The following is a 13,832-nucleotide window of genomic DNA, read 5'->3' as shown; positions in this document are numbered from 1 at the left end:
GTTCCCCCATTATTTATTTTTATTCCATATATTCTACTAGTCTGTTGACAAAGTAGATAAAAGGAGCATCAGACACAAAGTTTTCACAATCACACAGTCACATTGTGAAAGCTATATCATTATACAATCATGTTCAAGAAATTTGGCTACTGGAACACAGCTCTACATTTTCAGACAGTTCCCTCCAGCCTCTCCATTACATCTTGAATAACAAGATGATATCTGCTTGATGCATAAGAATAACCTCCAGGATAACCTCTCAACTCTGTTTGGAATCTCTCAGCCATTGATACTTTGTCTCATTTCCCTCTTTCCCCTTTTGGTCAAGAAGGTTTTCTCAATCCCTTGATGCTAAGTCTCAGCTCATTCTGGGGTTTTTCTCAATCCCTTGATGCTGAGTCTCTGCTCATTCCAAGATCTCTGTCCCACATTGCCAGGAAGGTCCACACCTCTGGGAGTCATGTCCCACATAGAGAGGGGTAGGGTGGTGAGACTGCTCGTTGTGTTGGCTGGAGAGAGGGGCCACATCTGAGCAACAAAAGAGGCTCTCTTGGGGGGACTCTTAGGCCTAAATTTTAAGTAGACTTGACCTATCCTTTGCGGGGTTAAGTTTCATATGAACAAACCCCAAGACTGGGGCTCTGCCTATAGCTTTGGTTGTCCACACTGTTTGTGAGAATATCAAGAATTCAACTTGGGGAAGTTGAATTTCTCCCCGTTCTCACAAGTCCCTGAAGGCGGCTTTGCAGATACTTTTCCACTCGCTTATCGAATCACTCTGGGATTCATTGGGGCATCACTCTGGACAAACCAACAAAATCTCATGTCTTACCTGAGATTCCAAGTACTTATGGCGTTCAATCAAACTATCTACATAAGTTATATTAGGAAATGCACTAGTCAAAATATTAATTTTGTAACAGATAAACATTTTTTGCTTTAGTCTCACACATAAGGTGACATTTTAAAATATTAATTACCATCTATTTTCAGTATCCTGCATTAATGACATTCCTTTGTTCTTCCTCATGCAAAAACATTTTTTAAATTGTACCTTGTACATTTCACTGTTATTATACACTCTAGGCATTCCTAGATTATACCATCTCAATCCTTAACATCTATCTTTCTGATTTCAATATGTCCCCAGCCCTCCTCCCTCTATCATTCTCACATGCAGCTTCATTCAGTGTTTTAACATAATTATATTACAGTTAGGTAGTATTGTGCTGTCCATTTCTGAGTTTTTGTATCCAGTCCTGTTGCACAGTCTGTATCCCTTCAGCTCCAATTACCCAATATCTTACCCTATTTCTATCTCCTGATGGTCTTTGTTACGAACAAAATATTCCAAGTTTATTCACTAATGTCAGTTCATATCAATGAGACCATACAGTATTTGTCTTTTAGTTTTTGGCTAGTCTCACTCAGCATAATGTTCTCAAGGTCCATCCATGTTCTTACATACTTCATAAGTTTATTCTGTCTTAAAGCTGCATAATATTCCATCGTATGTATATACCACAGTTTGTTTAGCCACTCGTCTGTTGATGGACATTTTGGCTGTTTCCATCTCCTTGCAATTGTAAATAATGCTGCTATAAACATTGGTGTGCAAATGTCCATTTGTGTCTTTGCCCTTAAGTCCTCTGAGTAGATACCTAGCAATGGTATTGCTGGGTCATATGGCAATTCTATATTCAGCTTTTTGAGGAACTGCCAAACTGCCTTCCACAGTGGTTGCACCATTTGACATTCCCACCAACAGTGAATAAGTGTGCCTCTTTCTCCACATCCTCTCCAGCACTTGTCATTTTCTGTTTTGTTGATAATGGCCATTCTGGTGGGTATGAGATGATATCTCATTGTGGTTTTGATTTGTATTTCTCTAATGGCCAGGGACATTGAGCATCTCTTCATGTGCCTTTTGGCCATTTGTATTTCCTCTTCTGAGAAGTGTCTGTTCAAGTCTTTTTCCCATTTTGTAATTGGATTGGCTGTCTTTTTGTTGTTGAGTTGAACAATCTCTTTATAAATTCTGGATACTAGACCTTTATCTGATATGTCATTTCCAAATATTGTCTCCCATTGTGTAGGCTGTCTTTATACTTTCTTGATGAAGTTCTTTGATGCACAAAAGTGTTTAATTTTGAGGAATTCCCATTTATTTCTTTCTTTCTTCAGTGCTCTTGCTTTAGGTGTAAGGTCTATAAAACCACCTCCAATTATAAGATTTATAAGATATTTCCCTACATTTTCCTCTAACTGTTTTATGGTCTTAGACCTGATGTTTAGATCCTTGATCCATTTTGAGTTAACTTTTGTATAGGATGTGAGATATGGGTCCTCTTTCATTCTTTTGCATGTGGATATCCAGTTCTCTAGGCACCATTTATTGAAGAGACTGTTCTGTCCCAGGTGAGTTGGCTTGACTGCCTTATCAAAGATCAAATGTCCGTAGATGAGAGGGTCTATATCTGAACACTCCATTCAATTCCATTGGTCAATATATCTATCTTTATGCCAGTACCATGCTGTTTTGACCACTGTGGCTTCATATCCGATGTCTACAATGTCAAGTTATCTCTCAGTAACTGCATTATTAGCGTGCTGTCTTTGTATGACTCTTCACTTAATGTATCAAGTTCAGCAATGGCTTCATCAAAAGCTGTCTTTGCAAGAGAGCAGGCTTTCTCCGGAGAGTTCAGAATCTCATAATAGAACACAGAAAAGTTAAGGGCTAGACCCAATCTGATAGCATGCGTCAGCTGCATTTCCTTTTTGCTGATTTCAAATGCCTCTTGATATGCTCGTTGTGACTGATCCACAATCCCTTTCTTGTCATCACCAGCAGCAACTTCAGCCAAGTAACGATAGTAGTCATCTTTCATTTTCAAATAGAAGACTTTGCTCTCTGCTTGTGAGGCATTAGGGATCAAAAATTTTTCCAAAAGAGACAGTACATCATTGCAGATATCTCTCAACTCGGTTTCTATTTTCTCTCTGTATTCGTGAGCCATCTGCTGTTTTTTCTCAGCACCTTCCGTCTTTTGCTCAATACTTGAGACGACCCTCCAAGATGACCTACGAGTTCCTACAACATTTTTATAAGCAACAGAGAGAAGATTCCTCTCCTCATTGGATAATTCAGCTCCTTGCTCAGTTACAGACTTCATGCAGGCTGCCATGTCATCATATCACTCAGCCTGCTTGGCCAGTTTGGCCTTCTGCACCAGCTCATTTTTATCCATGACTGGATGTTCTGTGTCTGGAGTAGGTGGCAGCAGACAAACAAGGCTCAGCAATCTTTCTGTGCTTTTCTTGTCCTGCCCAGCAGGTGGTGCTGGTCTGCCTATGACTTCCCATGAGCTTACAGTGATGTGGTGCCTTTAATTCTCAGCAGACTCTCCCTGCTAGGGGTGTGGTTGAGGCAGAGGCTGAAGTAGGAAAGTGGGCTGAGGTTGTTTCTGTTCTCCAGCTCCTGGGGCCTGAATTCCCTGAAGGAGGGCTGCCACTTGAACTAGACCTCACCTTCCTTTTTTTTTTTTTTTTTTTTTTTTTTTGTGAAGATACACCCTTCAGGGATTATTTTTTCCACTCGACTCATTAGGTCTCTCAGACCTATTTTAACTCAGACCCTGTCTGGGTCTGGCTGACAACTGAGAATTCCTAGGGCTTTCTCTAATGAGCTGCTTGGAATAGTTTAAAATAAAATAAAACAATAAAAGAAAGCCCTTTTCTTCTGCCCCAAGATTATAGTACTTTGAGCTTGGCTGACTCCAAAATCCTCCATCTTTATTCTATTTTGTTCTACTTCACTTTTTTTTTCTCTCAGCCCTGCCTCCTCTCTACTGGGATTAAAACCACAATTTGAATTTATCTTCCCTTGCTCCCAGGAGAAACTACTTAAAAATACACCCTTTAAGGAGTTATCCCCATTCACCTGACTAGTTACTTTGTTTCTCAGACATGTCTTAATTCCTCCCTTGCCTGGGAAGTGCTGGAATCTGACATTTGGAAGGCCTATCTAATGAGCTGTAAACAGGTAAAAAAAAAAAAAAAAGACTAAAAAACAAGACAGAGAGAATGAGAGAGAAAAGGCCTTTTCAGAACAGTACTGCACTCCCTCCAGGTTTGCTAAGCAAGAGCTGGAATTGGTACCAACTTTACGTGCCCCCTTTTCTTGGGGTCCTGCTCCTTTCCAGTATTTTGTGCTCATTCAACTGAAACAGACTGTTTTGTTTTGTTTTCCCTTCAGCCCATTACTGTCCCCTTTTTGTTAGGGTGAAAACTTCCAGTTTCTTTCGTACTTAATCCAAGTTTATCTGTCCTCAGGGCTTGTTTTCAGCAGTATGAATTTGTTAATAATTTCCTCAATTGGAGCTTGGCTGAGCCACTTTCTTTGTACCCAGTAGAATCTGCTTCTACTTCCTTCAGGGAATCAACCTGCTGTGCCTGTGTGGGAGGGGTGCAGTCTGTGTGGGATCTTGGCCATTCCACCTGTTCCAGACTGGTGTACAATGTGTGTCTGGTTACTGAAATCCCCCAAACAGTTGTTCCAGACAGTTCCTAGCTGTTTACAAGCTTCTCTAGATGAACTAAATTTTACTCCTCTTGGCACTACCATCTTGCCCTGCCCCCTTTCTTTTCATATTTGAAAGACAGATATTCTCTTGTTAGGAGAGTATGTAGTCCCATGTAAATGTAAACATAGTTATATCACTTTAGCTTCTCTATGATTTTGTCTTATCATTCAAAGTCTCAAGAAGTTGAATAAAAGGCTTCTACTATGATCGTGGGTTTTTTTTTTTTAAAACCCAGAACTTCTAAGTTTATTGATGTATGTATTTCAGTATTATGACAGTGACTTCAAAAGGTTACCATTGTTAGAGCTTCCTTGCAGACTATATATATTTTAATGATGTAAAATGTATGTCTGGGTGGTGCAACAGTGGCTCAGTGGCATAATTCTCACCCACTATGCCAGAGACCCAGATTCTGATCTGATTCCCGGTGTCTGCCCATGTAAAAAAAAAGAGAGTATGTCTTTTTCACTTCCACTTTGTCTGTCTGATATTATTACCACTGTTTTTGCAGTTTGCAGGTTTCTCTTTGCTGTTCCTTCTATTTTTATACTTTCTATATCTATTTTATGTGTATCTCTTATAAACAGTGTATAAGTAGTTTCATTATATTTTGAGATCCAGTGTAAAAATATCAGTTGCTTAATGGTGGAGTTTAGTCCAATCAGATTTATTGAAAGTGAATCTGATTGGATTTATTCTACCTTCCATCATCTTATTTTATATTATTTATGTTTCTTTTTTGCAGTTTTATTATATTGTTCAGATTTTGTTGAGATGATCTTTACATTTAGATTATTACTGTTTAATTTTTGACATTTTGTTAAATTTCTAATAACATATATGAATAATAATGAAAAGGATGACTCATTCATTCACTAGAATATTTTCTACTACATATAAATTGGTAGAACAAATGAATTCTGTATGAAACTAAAAGGGACAAGTGTTTGCTTTCTGGGAGTATTTCTTTAAATAATCAAATAAGAAAAGGTTTGGCTAGTGGTAATTGCTCTGTAGAGAATTAAAGAAGGAGTATCTAAATTGGAAGGGAAAATTAATTAATTAAATTAATTAATTAATTCAGGGGATGATAAGAGCAGAATCAAATTCATGACTTAAAATTTTGTTTCTACTAGCTGGGTATATTGGTGGTGTTTTCTGAAAGCAAATGACTGGGGAAGGAGCAGATTTGGTAGGGGGTCCAGAAATTATGAGTTCTGTCTTGACTAAATTGAATCTGTTTTTAGTTGGGTCCCATTAAGGACCCAACTGATGAGAAAAAACCAGTCATATAAAGATCAGCAAAGAGCCTGCTGATATGAGGGAGAAGAAACTGCTAGCTCCTGAGGTAGGAAAGAGTTGCTGAGTTCTAAAAACTGAAATAGCTGGAGCATATTAACTAAGCAAGAAAGTAATAAAAGATGGCAGGGCCCAGATAAACTAGGACTTTCTATTTAAAGTATGAAGCAAAGCCACTGGAGGGTTTGAAATGTGGGTTTTTTTGTGGGGTGGAGGGGTAGGAGTAATAACAAATGATTTTCATTTATAAAAGATCCCTCTCTTGCTGTGTAGGGATTTGTCATAGGATAGGAAAGAGCATCACCAGGTCAGGGGATGGAGATAGGGAGGTCACCAGATCTGGAGCATGTTTTAGATATAAAGATGAGAGGATTTGCTGATGGATTGAATTCAATGGATGATAACAAGAGCAGAATCAAATTTATGACTTAAAATTTTGTTTCTACTATCTGGGTACATTGGTAGTGTTTTCTGAAAGCAAATGACTGGGGAAGGAGCAGACTTGGTACGGGGTCCAGGAATCATGAGTTCTGTCTTGACTAAGTTGAATCTGAGATGGCTTTCGAGCATCCATGGGTGATGTGTAGTCATCAGTTGTGTATAAAGATTTAGAGGTCTGGGGGAAATCAAAGTAGCAATAGACATAGGTATACAATTAGAGAGAAGGTACCTAGGCCAAAGCTCTGGGACACTTCAAATGTAAGAGGTTAGGTGATTCCATTTGGAGGATATAATATAAACTCCAAGATTCTGACCTATTGGTCAATCTGTTTCTCTTTTCCAGGGCCAAATGTTGTTTTTTCTTCCAAATTTTTATTTCTTTGTATATTTCAATGGCAATTTGTAAAGGGGATAAATAGTTAGGTTCAAATAATTATCTCAAACTAGAAGTCTATTGTAGAACAGTTATTTTTTCATACTTATGAAGTCATCTGAGATTGCTATCCATATAATAATTGTACTAAATTAAAAATTCCTTGAAGAGTTTATTTATCCATCACCCACATAAGTGCTGCTCATGGGCTGTGCTTCTAAGGAGAGACTCACGGTAACTCTGTTGAGTATATGAATGAAGGATCTGGTGGAGGAATCTTCAAACTTTGTGAAGTCAAGTTTTCCTTCAGTCGAATTGTTCAGCAGGGCAGCCAAGGACAAGACACACTTTAAAGCACAATAGTCCAGTTCCACCAACTACAAATTGAGTGGCCATGAGCTAGATACCTGGCTTCTTTCCTTCCTTTATAAGATGGTAATAATGGGCTAATTGTACTACTAATAGTAATAATATTTAGTAAGTACTACTAATAAAAATTATAGGAGAAGTAGTAACCATCTTTCTGCTTTGATGTAAATCTTGAATGCAGTGAGCCTTGAAAAGCATTTACCACAGTGCATGGCAGAAAGTAAGGGCTTAATAGGCATTGATTCGTAGAGCCCTGTTTCTGTCCTGAGCCCCTGCTTCCCCAGCAGAGGAACACTGTGCACAGAAGCCCTGCATCCTTGGGTAATGTATTAGTTAGGGTTCTCTAAAGAAACAGAATCAACAGGGAACACTTGCAAATATAAAATTTATAAAAGTGTCTCACGTGACCGCAGGAACACAGAGTTCAAAATCCACAGGGCAGGCTGCGAAGCCGATGACCTGGATGAACTCCACAGGAGAGGCTCACCAGCCAAAGCAGGAATGGAATCTGTCTCCTCTGAGTCCTCCTTAAAAGGCTTCCCATGATTAGATTTAGCATCACTCATTGCAGAAGACACTCCCCTTTGGCTGATTACAAATGGAATCAGCTTTGTATGTAGCTGACGTGATCATGACCTAATCCTATGAAATGTCCTCATTGCAACAGACAGGCCAGCGCTTGCCCAATCAGATGAACAGGTACCACAACTTGGCCAAGTTGACACGTGTCCCTAACCATGACAGGTAACTAGAACAAAGGGAGTTGTGGAGGAGAAGGCAGGAGATATGGTCGGAGAGTGGTAGGGGCCAGACTACATGGTATCTTGTAAACCAGACTTGAAAGAAACTTGTGATAGTTTGAATAATGTACCCCAGTGAAACACATGGTCTTAATCTTAATCCTCATTCCTGTGGGTGTCCACCCACCATCAACAGTGCCTTTGAAGAAGTTCTTTCTAATTGAGGTATGGTCAACTTAAATTAGGGGTGGTCTTAATCCATATTACAGGAAGATTTATGAGGAGAGAAAGTGAAAGCCATGGAAATCCACAGCAAAGAGCCAAGAACTAGAAGTCAGAGGAAACCAAAAGAGCAGATGCAAGGAGAGAGAGGTCACCATGTAATGAGAGGCAGAGGTGCAACCAAGGAGCCATGGACTGCAGTTAGCCAGCACCTTACATTGCAGATTTGGGGAGAAATTATTGCCTTGGTGACGCCTTGATTTCTGACATCTAGCCCTCTAAATTGTCAGCCAATCAATTCCTGTTGTTAAGACAAACCTCTGTGTTGTGGTATTTGTTGTAGCAGCCTGGCAAGCTAAGACAAGATCATGAGAGAGTTTTGAGCTGAAAAGTGAAAGAACCTGGCTTGGAGTGAGAAGCTGTCCATTTGTTCACATCCATAACCCTAGCATGTAGATGAGGGCCCTGCACAGAGAAGGTGCTTAATGAATATATTCAAATACAGGTAGGACTAGACAATGCTAACTAATGTCATTTTCATTTCTGTCCTTGGCCACTTTTCAGGGAAATTCTAATGCAGCCCACCCCACTTACCCCTTCCTGAGAGTCTCTCTACTTCTTCTTGCCTACTGCACCAAACTTAAAATATACCTTTGCTGGAGCTTGAAATTTCCACTAAATTTAATATTTTCCAACATAAATGACCATATTTTAGATAATTATCAATATTTTGGTGTCACCTAATTTGTTAACTAAGCAAAACTTCCTCATTAAAGTTTCCCTAATAAAAGAACTGATCATTTCTTAGCGAACATCATTCTGGGGATAAAAGAGGGAAAAGAGAATACCCACAAATCCATTTGGGTTTCACCAAGATCACGAGGGAAGTAATTATCCCATTACTCACCACCCTTCTAATTCTACATCTGTAAAGTGGCATGCAATTTTTGGTTATACACACACACACATGCACGATATACACACACATATACACACAATATACACACACACACACATATATAGATATATATAATTGCTAATTTGGGAAAAATGCAAAATCCAAAGGTCAGTAATAATGACAAAAGGCTGGGAAACATGCCATTAAAAAGAACCTAACTGAATGGAGAGTGAACTGTCAAGACCTTAGTAAATGATGGAGGCAGAACAGATCTAAAATACCATGTGGGAAAGAAATCTCCTAAAAGTAAGATTCTTTTTCTCAGTCCAGGTACTTAATAGTTTAAAAACATGGAGAATTAAATTATGAACTATGGAAGACAATTTATGCCTAATGCATTTAATCAAAATGTAGCAGAAATGTGAAAAATGGTAAGATGATAACATTGGAGGACTTGGAGTCTTGCATTTTCCTTCTAAATACCTCAGGCAGTGGCTTCTGAATCCACTATAAATCCTTTCAAAATAAAAGCCGGGCAGGGGCTACTGTATGTACATTGGCACAAATGGATGGGATTCCAATTCTTTTTTTTTTTTTTTTTTTACATACCGAATAGATATCCTTCTATTCCTGACTATAGTAGAAAGAAGTACAAACTTGAGAAGACAGTTCTTACCCACTGAAGAACTTCAGCTTTGTGGAAGAAGCAGCTTATATACATTATAATACCAAGCAAATATCAAATAAAAGTTAAAGAATTTGTGGAAGTGAGGACTTGCTGAATATGGAAGAAATTAGTCTTTGGGTTCTGAATTGAAATCCTAGAGTTACAGTACTGCTTTGAAGTCCATTCCAGGAATCTTCCTGGAACGAGTGAATAAACCAATTCAAAGCCTGTGGACACAATTTACCTGTCCTATGGATGTGTCATCAAAATCCTACAGCACATGAATGAGGTAAACTACCTTGCTGCCAAACATTCAGATGACTACATGCCTTTTCTTTCTTTACCTTTTTTTTTGTCTTGGTGATTTAGCATCAAGAAGTTAGTGTGAACAAAGCTGATACCCAAACTCACCAGCCTAGCCTTAAAGACACTTCACAACCAGGCTCTCAGCTTCCTTCCTTGGTGTTTGGTCTCTCTCCCTCCCAGACCTACTCCACCGTCTAGGAGTGTCCCTGTTCTCCAAACACGGCCCTGCCCTCCCCCACCTCCATGACTGTGCCATGGCATCTCCCCACAAATGCATCTTCCACAAACTGTTTGCTCATGTCCATCTCACTATAAGGTCCTGCAAGGCCTGACCTTTCCATGAGAACTGACCTCACCTTCTCTTCTGCAATGTTTGTTTATTGCTATTTCATGCCCACTAGCTTATGATCTTCCAAACATCAGTCACTATACTTTGTTTTCAGTTATATTCCCCACAGTGCCTCGCAAAGTACCTGGAACAACACAGCTATCCAACCAATGGTGCTGAGTTGAATAAGAATTGAGGGAAAGAAAGGGTCATTAACTAGGAAATCACAATAGTGAATAAGTGACACCAGTCAGAAGACCATCTTAAGAGGATGGCATAATTTTTAAAGTTTATATTGTTTGGGGGGAATTGCAGAAAGTAGCATATATTTTAGAAAATTGGAAAAGGAAGAAATTTAAAAGAGAAAAAATATCACCCTTACTCTATACCATTTGGAGATAACCACTGCTAAAAGTTTTTTTTTTTTGGGGGGGGGGGCGGCACAAATTTCCTCCTACTTTTTTTGTTTTTTGTTTTGTTTTGTTTTTTGCATGGGCAAGCTCTAGGAACCGAACCCAGGTCTCCAACATGGCAGGTGAGAATTCTGCCACTGTTGCACGGCTCCCTCCTAGTTTTTTCAAGGATTCTTTACATGAATGTGATTATACTCCATATATTTCACAGTTTTTTTTTTAAAAGATTCTTTACCTATTTGTGATTATACCCCAAATGTTTATCTGTTTCCCCAAAAGCTTATAAAGGCTTTTCAATAATAATAATACCCAATCCTGTTGTTAAACCATATTTTATTTAATCATTCCCTAATTAAAGACATTTAAGTTGGTTTTCCAGTCTTTTTCTTTACTAATTAAAATAATTCTGTGCTGAATACCTCTCAGCAAAAAAAGAGTTGCCCAGTCATCTTTTTAGGAAGTAGTGTTTACGAGGTCTTTTAGACTTTTTTTTTTTTTTTTTTTTTGCTGTAAATAATCCGGTTTGGGCTTCTAATGAGTCTCAGTATTTTTTATTTCCTCACTCTCCTGAGATAATTTCATCTTTTATGTTCTTGGCTTTCTCTTCTGTCCAGGACATTTACTCAGTCCCTTCTCTGGCTGCCTGGATACCCTCTAATAGATACTTTCTAACGAGGCTGAGCATACACCTTACCTTCTAGTCACTAGTTCTTAATTGATGGGGATTTGGGGGAGATTTTAAATGGCTGAGTCTGATACTGGTAAAGAGTCTTGATCAGTTACAGTAGAAGTTAGAAATAGTTTTCCTGATTTTACAGAAGATATTCTCTTTTAAAATTTCAACAGTTTTAGAGGTGATTCCACGTGCATTACCTATTATTTCTTATAAAAATTTGCAAGCAAATGTTATTACCACCTTACAGATGTATAAGCTAAGGCTCTGAAAGACCAAATAAAACTGTATTCGATTCCTATCGCTACTGTAAAAAATTACCACAAATTTATTGGCTTAAAATAACACAAATTTATTATCTCACAGTTCTGGAGGTCAGTGAGTGTCACAGAGGTAAAATCAAGGTGTTGGCAGAGCTGTGTTCCTTTCTAGAGGCTGTGTTCCTGTCTGGGGGAGAATCCTGTCCTGACCTCTTCCAGCCACTGGACGCTGGTCCTGCTCCACAGCCGGATGCCCTTTCCTTCACTTCCAGAGCCAGCTGAGACTTCCTCACATCACGACATGCCACCTTGCCAGGGGCTCTCCTGCCTCTCTTTTTTACAGAGAACTCATGCTTAGGTGAGGTCCATCGTGATACCCAGGCCAACCCCCCCACCTCGAGATCCCTAGCTTAGTCACATCTGCACAGCCATTTTTTGCCACATAAGGTGACATTTTCACAGGTTTTGGTGATTAGGATGTAGCTGTCTTTCGGGGGGCTATTATTCTATCCTATATAACAATAACATCAGAAGTAAAAGCTAGTAGAAGTAATGTGATGTTGCTACATTTTATTAAACAGTAACTTACAATCCCTATAATTTAATGACCACAAAAGCTACAATACATACCTACTTAAAAAAATCATTCTTATACGGGTGTATTTCTGACACTAGTGTAGATTTTGTTTGCCATATGTTCATCTATTTTCCCAAGCTGAAATTTGCATTTATTCAATTTAGGTAATTCCTTTTTGCATTGTATGGTAAATCTGAAACTGCTGTGTCTCTAAATGTAGCCAATAACGGTTTTAAAAAAATCACATCCTAATTGTAAAAACATGTTTATTGCTCACACATTGGTATGTATTAATTAGTATAATTAGTCTTGTGTATATAACCACTGTCCAAAATGTCCCCGACAGTTACAAAGCAGCCAGCTATATAACCCCGCATAGTCAGCTTTGCACATAAGGAAGGGCCAGGCAGCTGGTAATTTACTTTTTTGGTTTGTTGTCCAAAAACGACAATGAAACATTTGGTACTTCAGATTTCACATTGTAAAAATGAAGACATCGTAATACATTTCTGCATTAATTTGTTTCTCCTCTGTGAATGCTGTTTATTGGGTGTTTGAATGAATATCAAGTTGCTTCTTATCCTCAGTGAGCAACAGGGTGACAACAGGAAATCAGTAGGTAGCTTACAAATATCTCTTACTCTTGGTGTTTTTTTAAAAATCTGTGTGGCCTCACCTTGTTCTGATATGAATTCCTGGAAAAAAGGATTTTTCTCTCATGTATTAAGACAGGAAGCTACTCTTGGTGTTGTACATTGAATTGTGTCCTCCATAAAAATATGTTGATGTCCTAACCCCAGTATTCCAGAATGTAACCTTATATGGAATTAGGTATAATTAATTAATCCACACAGGAGCAGGGTAGGTCCTTAACCCAGCGTAAGTGGTGCTCTTAGAAGAGGAGAGGAAGCGCAGACACAGAGAAGAGGACACCACGAGAAGATGGAGACACACAGAGAGAAAGACAGGAAGATACAGGCAGAGATTTGGAGAGAGTGAAGGAATGCCACCAGAAGCAAGAAAGAGGCAAGGAAGAATTCTTCCTCAGCTCTTCAGAGGGAGCACAGACCTGCTGACACCTTGATTTCAGGCTTTTCACTCCAGAACCACGAGAGAATAGATTTCTGACCCAGTTTTTTGGTACTTGGCTAGTCCTAGGAAACTATGGCTCTTGGCGAGTGCCCCGCAAATGGGGGACCACATGGCCATGTAATTTCACCATGAAGACTCAAACTACCCAGCCCATAGTTGAAGGAAAAACCAAAAGTTCTATATTCACTTTATATTCAAGGCTTGATTAAAGCCTTGAATATAAAGTGACATGAATGCTAATTATAAAAAATAATAATTCTTCATATTAAATCTATGCCCTAAATGTTTCAGGGTACCAAACTTTATCAGAAAAACTTCTCTTACAAGGGCTCATATATTTTTTTCCTTTGAAAGAGATCTGTTATAACTTAAGATTCTCAGAATCATTGTATTTATGAAGTCAAATCCTTAAAACCACAGTCAATAATAAATAACAGAGTACCTCATAAGTTTCTTCTCTTAAAATAAAAAGTTTTGGAGTAATTTTTTTCACCCTCTCCCTCTCTTATTGAATATATGAATCTGGTTGTTTTTAAAAATTGCTTACAATTGAATATCCAAAAATGAAAATATTTATTTTTTTACTTA

General features: G+C 38.5%; 1 pseudogene; it reads right to left on the bottom strand.

Moving 5' to 3' along the window:
• Positions 1 to 2,563: 2,563 nt before the first annotated feature.
• Positions 2,564 to 3,263, bottom strand: LOC143682546 (14-3-3 protein zeta/delta pseudogene; annotated as a pseudogene).
• Positions 3,264 to 13,832: the final 10,569 nt, after the last annotated feature.

The sequence above is a fragment of the Tamandua tetradactyla genome, chromosome 5 (genome assembly GCF_023851605.1).
Source record: "Tamandua tetradactyla isolate mTamTet1 chromosome 5, mTamTet1.pri, whole genome shotgun sequence".
Lineage (NCBI taxonomy): Eukaryota > Metazoa > Chordata > Mammalia > Pilosa > Myrmecophagidae > Tamandua > Tamandua tetradactyla.
The sequence above is the reverse complement of the archived record's forward strand: the minus strand, read 5'-3'. Positions and strand labels throughout refer to the sequence as shown.